Here is an 8,060-nt window from a genome sequence, read left to right as displayed (position 1 = left end):
TGATGTGTCCTCCATTTTATCCCAGGGAAGACCCTGGAGCTTCCTCTGGAAGATCATTGCTGCAGGAGTGGGGGACAGAGCCATACTGCAGAGGGCTGGAAGTGAGAAAGGGGTGATAGCTTGCAAATGCTGGGTTACTGATGTGGAGAAGTTTGCCTCTGAAGAGAGTAGAGAGATGGAATGGTGGGGGATGAATGTAGAAATGAGAAATGAAGGGTAAGTTTGATATTTAAAATGAAATCAGGGGCAAGGCTGTTCCAACTTTACTGTGCCTACGAACCACACGAGCCAAGGAATCTACAGAACCCCAGGTACTTCTGAGGCAGAGTTGGAGGACCATGTTTATAAGGATGAATGGAGTGGGGTGGGGCATCTTTGCAATGGAGTAAGAATGGTTGAGCCGAGAGGTAAAGATGGAAAGGGAGACATCAGGTGCGGTGAGGTGGGGTGAGTCCCAGAATACACATGGAGGGATTGGTCTTTTCTATATTTCTGGGGAAGAAGGAGGCTGGGAGACTTGTGGGTAGGAAGATGAGGGCATTCCTCTCCCTTCTCTTCAAGGGATTGTCAAGATGTCATTTCTCCTTGGATTCACATGTTCAAAACGGAACTCTTGATCTTCACTTCCCTGCCAAATTCTCAAGCCTCTATATCTTAGAGAATGATGTCAAGGTCTCCAAAAAGAGAAGAAAAAAGAAGTGAAAAGAAAAACAAAAACTGCTCTTTTAAAGCTCCTGCTGTTTGGCCCCACCATAACGCTTGCTTCTTGTCCTTGTCTCTGTTGTCTACTAACCAGGGTTACAGGATCCTTCCTCCCACATCCTGCTGTCACCTGTTAGCATCCCTGTGGATGACGCATCCCACACCCTGCCATCCCTCCAGATGATCTCCTGGGACCTTTCTTCACCCTATTCAAGACCCTCAGTCCTTTGTCCCATCTTCTCTGCCCACTTCCTCCTTTCTTCCCTCATCCAGCTGCGATCCCATTTTTCTCCATTCCGGTACTGTTTTTGCCATTACCCTTAGCTAACATCATTGCTCTTCTGTCCCTGTTGCACTTGTCTGGCAGAGTCTCAACTCAGAATGAACTCAGCCACCTGCTTTCTCTGCCCCTGATCCCGGAGGAGCCACACCACAGGGCAGAGGGTACTCTAACAATTCGAATGTCACCTTTCGGACCTGGCTCTCCTCATCGGCTGTCCCCCCTGTTCTTTTCCAAGCCTTCTCCACTCTCCTGAGCCTCATCACCCTTCACACAGGGCCTTGCCTCTGTTTGTGGAGAAAGTGACACCATCAGGTGGAAACACCAGTGGTCTAGCCACCACAATCGCCCCTCCACCCCTCTTAAACACTCCCTTGTCATGAAATTTAGTTGCTATTTATTTTTGTAATTATTTGATTGAAATCTTGTTTCCATTGACTGTTAGATCCATGAGGGTAGGAGCCACGTCACTTTATCACTGTTTGTCCCTCAGCCCTTACATCATTGCCTACTTTTCTTCTCTACTTAGATGTCTCAGAGCAGCCTGGAAATCAATATCTCTAAAATAACACCCCTGATCTCCCATACCAGGGTCTCCAAGGGTCCCTCATTCCAATAAATGGCACCTCCTGTTGCATAAATCAAGAAGCTGGAGTCATCTTTGACATGTCCCTTTCTGTTAACTATCCCCGTGCCCAAACATGGATTAACTATCAACTGAAAATAGGAAAAGTCTGGAGATTGAGAGGCTCCCAAGGGAACCAAAGGTTCTCTATGGAAGAGCCTATTTTGAACATGACCCCACCTGAGTATCTGCCAAGAGCAGGGGAGGCAGTAATGCGGTGTGTTTGTGGGTGGAGGGCAGGCACGCACAGATGTGCGTGCATTCAAGACAGCATTAAAGACAATTTGATTATTTGCTCCATGCCCTCATAGGATTCCCTATTCTCAGATTTAAAAGACTATCTTTCCATTGATAAACATCAAGACTCTAAAATTAGTCCTTAAAAATGAATCAATACTCATTTCTAGAACGTTACCAGGCCTCAAATTTGTAAGTGCCTAATACCAGTTCGGAAATCACCATAAATGACAGACCAAACTTAGAATTAGGTGAGAATGTTCTTTATGTTGTATCCCACCTGGCCTGATAATTCTGTTATCAAAAGGTTCTTTCTGTGGATTTCTTTTGTTACTTTGTTACAGAATGGTAGATGCCTCTTTCCTCGTTTCAGTTATTTATGTAACAGGTGATGTTTCTGCTACTTCTTTAAACACCAAATGGAAGAAAGGATGCAAAGCTATACCTACCTCTGTTTTGGTTTCTTTTCATTGCTGCCACGCCTTTTCTCTGATCTCTTGATTTGATTTTCAGAAAAATAGAAGTTTGTAATACAAATCAAAATAATCCAAATGATTAATACTTAAAATTCATTTTTATTGGAAATGAAAAGTGGCATTTTTAAAGTGATTCATTAAACAGTCTTGAAACCATCTTTTAAACTGTGTTTAGTTGTTTTGGAAACGAATTTAAGTAAAACCTTTCTAAAAGCCTTTTTACACTGAAACCCAAGGAAGGACCAGTAGGCATCTCTCCTACCCCTACCAGTGACTCTGATGGAGAAAATGCTCATGGGAGTGTTTGAGCTCAAAGACATTTCTAGAGATTGTATAGTTCAACCGCTCCACACACCAGCTGGTTGTCAGAATCAGAGTTTAATGAAAGGAATGCATGCATGGGTATTAAAGTAATTCCAATAGTACAGAAACATATCAAATGAAAAAAAAAAAATCTCTCTTCTCCCTCCTCCCCAACAATCCTCAAGGCTACAACCCAGAGGAAGCCACCGTTGCCAATGTCTCTTTTTAGCTCTGATGATCACAGCATAACTCTCATGTACTTGTCTTATTTCATCAGCTCCAAGTAGTGTATGTTACTCCCTACTATGAAAAATAAAATGAGGATTTTTGTACATTGGATTTTTGTACATTGATCTGCTCCTCACCTCCTTTATCCCCATACTTCTCAATTTTTGTTAGTTGTATCATTTTTCGTTTTTCTAGTATTTACTTGCATAATTTCATGTAATGTATCTAGACTTCCATTTTTGATCCAGCAGGGTTAGAAAGTTTCTAAAGACACTCTGCTGTATGAGATTAGGAGACGAAGGTGCCTATACCAACCCCCTTCTCTGTTTCCTCTTTTCTACTCCCAGTCTTTTACATTGTCAAGGTTAAGGGTATTTATGTTCTATAAATATAAGTTCGGTGCCTTGCCTATGGACCATTTCTAAAATTTGAAAAATAATAAAAGTGTTAAAAATATTATTTTAAATATTATGAATATTTACTATAAAACTATAGAATGACTGGGTCTATAGAAAAGTATATATAATCTGTGCTCACTAAATTTGACCACTTAAAAGAGAATGTCCCAAATATCAAAGTCAAGAATTTCCACCGTTTGCTCAAAATTACAGCACGTTTTTGTTTGCTTCAGCTACTACTAAATTCATTACACAGTTTTTGTTTGTTTGTTTTTCTGGAGTTTTAAATTGGTTTTCTTTTTTGTTGTTAGTGTTGACAGGAGAGACTATGCTTTTATCCTATCTTTTAGGTTTTCTAGGTTTTCGTTAATTACACAGTTTGTGTAATGGACTCCACCTTGTTCTTGCAGACATTCTACAGAGAGCTCTCCCATTTCTTATTGTGTTTTGATTGTCCGGTTAGAATTGCATTTGGCTGCAAGTAACAGAAAACCCAAGTTACCGTAGCTTAACCAAATAGGGCTTTAATTTTTCTCAGGGAGCAAGAAGTGAAGCCATCCATGGCTAGATGCTGAGCTCCATGCCGCCTCAAAGATCCATATGCCTTTTTCCTCTCCACTTAGCAATCTATCCTCAGTTGTGTCACTTTCATCCTCATGCTTATCGCCTGATAACTGCAAGACAGATGTTCAGTCTAACGTGGGGGCCACAATTCTTAGGCAGGAAAGAGGGGAAAGGTGAAAGGCAAAAAGACTTGCTGGCTGACTTTGAATCTCTTTTAAGCATTTTCCCAGAAGCTCCCATCCAGTGACCTTTGCTTACATCTTATTGGTCAAAATTATATCTAATAGCCACACTAAGTGCAAGGAAATCTGGGAAATGTAATTTGAGGTTGGTACATTATGCCCTGTTGAAAACTGGAGTTTTTAATAAGGAAGAAGGTAGAAATGAATATTGGATTAGCAACTAGCAATAGGCTGTTTATTGCATTTTAAGGGTAGTTGTGCTGTTTCTTAAAATTCATATTCCCAGGTCCTATTCCTGCCCCCCTGGCTTGGGAATCTGCATTTTTAGTAAACTCCAGTGATCATTTCCAGACTGTCACGTCTTCACAGACAAAAGTGCAGGGACTGCTCCTGAGTAGTTGTTAAAGTCAAACCTGAATATCAACTCTTTTATCCCCTGATGGATTATTTAATCAACATATTTCTAAAGTTCCTACTTTGCATCAGCATTTTCTTATGTTTTTTGGAGAGCATGGATATATATATAAAGTATCCATTACCCTGGCTCTAAAAAGTGCATTCTAAGACAGCATATATCATACACAAAAATCTAAGGAATATAATGTTGCAACAGAGCTAAGAAGGTACGTACTACAGGGGTTTATTGGCTTGCCTCTGCTTTGAAGACCAATGTGGTCAAACACAGGGGCTACTTGGAGGATGCAGAGGCTGAAGATGGTCAGGTTTTGAACAGGTAAAGTAGAAGGCAGTTTATTTCAGTGAAGAACATGTGATAATAGGTACACCATAAACATCAGTGAAAGTAAACAAGAAAAAAGTAGACATACTATATGCAATATTTGAAAGTAATATGACACAACTGAAAACTAATAGAAAAATACTACTAAGTTATCGCTGTTTCATTTTTTTATTGTTACTTAAAAGCTTCACATAAAACAATATCTGATATCATTAGAGCTAATATTTAAGTTGAAATGCTTTTATGTTTAAACTGATATGAACATTTAATAGTATTTTTAAAATAAAATACTGGGAACAAGATGTACGCTAGAATTAAAGTGGTTTTAAATTGTGTTTAGGTGAAATAATGCCTGTGTTTATTGTTTTATTAATACAACATATTGTATAATAGATGTGCCTAGCAGTTATCTCAATTGTAGTAGTATTTATATGAAATCAAACAGAGAAAATTCTGCAAATCCTGGGAAAGGGGACAGGGAGCCTTTCTTGACTATTTTCTGCATGTCATGGATGAAAAATCTGCCACATGGCCAAACGGTTATCACAATTGGTGAGCTGCTATAGAATGTCACAGCTGAATCACGTGTGCTCGCAAGAGGTAAAGGATGTTGAGTTTGTAAATTGGCCGTGGGAAAGCTACAATCCTGGAGAACAGGGAAACAGAGAAGGGCATCTGACATTTGCCACCACTTTGTGGAACATGAATTTGCCGCTTTGAAAGTGATGGCTGGGGGGCTGAGGCACTGGGTAGAAAGGGAAAGATAAGGTACTGAAAACCTGAGCAAAATGTACTTTTAGATGCAGTCAGAGCTGCAGTGGTGGAGGAGTAGTACTGATATAGGGAAGAGGCATTAACACCACACAAATTGATAAATTGTATTCAGAGCCTATAATGTTGCTGGACCAAAGGAACAAAAGAAGATTCCTGCTGGGATTACTAACTATTTACCCACACCATGAAGGAATGCAGAGTCTTTAAGTCACCCTACGCAAAATAAATCCAACTATTCATTCCCTTCAGGGAAACCTACAGAACAAAGGCTGAGACTGCATACCGCCCCTTTCATGCTGCATACTCATACTATCAAAGGAAAACAGGTAAATAGTCTTTAAACTGTAATTCATAGAAACTAAGAATGACATATAAACTGAATTCCCGGAACACTCAAGGCCCCTCTTGTCCCTCCCTCTGTCCCTCTCAGTTTCTCAATCCCTCTTCATCTCTCTCATTCTCTGTCTTTAAGAAGAGACCACGTCTTGGTGGCTCTGTTGTGCAATGGATAGCGCAATGGATAGCGCATTGGATAGCGCATTGGACTTCTAAGAGGAGACCGCGTCTCTGCCTGTAGAGGCGTATTCCTTCGCTAATAAGCTTTCCTTTTGTCTCTAACTCTGGTCTGCACTTGAATCCTTTCATGCATGCTGTCAAGAACCGTCCCGTCTCTTGGCGCAGGACTTGAGTCCCCATTTGAGGGGATTCGCCTTGTCTTGTATCAGTACCAGCAACTTCCAGGCTTACAGTGGGGCCCAGAAGGGAACTCCAACCTAGGAGCAGGCAGGAGAAAAGCTGAAGTGCAGCCTTGAGTCAACTCAGTGCTTGATGGGATTAGGATCACCTGACCTGCCCTGACTGCTCCTGGGGCTAGTGAATCAGCAGTAAATTCATAGTTGATTTCTTCTTGTTTTACTAAAGGTCTGTGTTTACTAGAGTCACCAAAAGCTCAGGGTAACTCCTGGTGTTTAAAAGGTGCTTCTGGCAGTATCTAAAACTTAAACAAAACCAGGCTTTTCTGCTTTTCTGGGCTTGTTTGTTTGTTTTTTAATTCTTTTTCAGACTACATGAATGATGTCTGGAAGGATATGTACTGACATTTTTATAGTGGTTCTCACAGCTTGGCAGGTTTTCACATGACTTTTTCTTTCAGCTTTGAACTTTCTAAATTCTTTTTGGTTTAAAAATGAGCATGAGCATTAAAAATTTATAAAAGGAACTGTTTTTAAAAGTACATATACCTACATTAACTGGGAAATCTTGACTATCACAATTTTGCAGCCTACTTTTCATTTAATAAATATTTTATTGTGAATGCATGAGTCCCTGACATATTTATATTTGCATGTATACATATCAAAAATTGTCATGTAAATGGTACTGTGAATGATTTCTTTCATTTTTCTACTTTTATTGTTTGAATTTTTAAAAATATGTGTATTATCTCCATAAGCAGGAAAAACTTTTAAGGATAGGGTAAATAAAGGTCCATAAATATTAAGTAATCCAACCAATCACATCATGCCCCTCTCTAACAGACCCACCATGAGGTGTCCAGCCCAGTTGTATCACAACTCAGATAACAAGGAGCTGACATCCTCTCAGAGAATCTGCTCTCTCCTAGCACAGCCCAGATTCTTTGTAATTTCCAACCCGATGCTGCCAGTTTTAACCTTTGAACTACCATTCACACAGTCAAAATATGTTTGAGCTTCTACTCGTGTGTGTCACGCCTTGTGGTGTGTGGGCTACAGCAAACAATAAGACAAGCAAAAATTCCTGTTCTCACAAAGCTTAATGTTTAGTAAATAGAAAAAGAAATGAGTAATATTATATCAGATAAGAATAAGTTATACAGAAAAAAATAAATCAGGGTACAGAGTGATACTTGTAAAATTTCAAATGCTATGGTAGCCAGCTTCCAAAATGGCCTTCAGGGATTTTCACCTCCAAATGTACATGTCCTCATGTGGTCCCCTTCCAGGTTGAACAGGGCTGCCCTGTTTACCAGAAGGTTATTACACAAATGACAGGCCATGTCTTCTGAGGGTAGGTTATAAAAGATATTGTGGCATCTGCCTTGCTTTTTCTTAGATCAATTGCTTTGGGGAAAGCCAGCTGCCATGCTTCAAGGACCCTCAAGTTGCCCGTTGGAAGGCTACTGTTTCCAAGACTGAGGGTCCCTCACAGAGTTGCAGTTATGATGCTGGCCAGGGCTACCATTTATCTAAAGTGTGACCGAAGACATAGAGTACCTGCTTCTAACTTCACTCATGTGGCTACTAGCAGGAGGCCCCAAATCCTTATGTGGGTCTTGCCATAGATTCTGGAGAGTCCTTAAGACATGGTAGCTGGCTTCTCCCAAAGCAAGGCATCCAAGAGACAGCAAAGCAAAGTAGAGCTACAATGTCTTTTATTATAACCTCAGAAGTCACATACCACTACTTTTGCTATATTCTTATTTGTTAGGATCACTAAGTACAATCTTTTAAGGGGAGGGGAATTAGCTTTTGCCTTCTGAAAGGAGAAGTGTCAAAGAGTTTGTGAACATA

Source organism: Rousettus aegyptiacus, unplaced genomic scaffold (assembly GCF_014176215.1).
Source record: "Rousettus aegyptiacus isolate mRouAeg1 unplaced genomic scaffold, mRouAeg1.p scaffold_m13_p_12, whole genome shotgun sequence".
NCBI classification, from domain to species: Eukaryota; Metazoa; Chordata; class Mammalia; order Chiroptera; family Pteropodidae; genus Rousettus; species Rousettus aegyptiacus.
Note: the sequence above shows the minus strand (reverse complement) of the source record.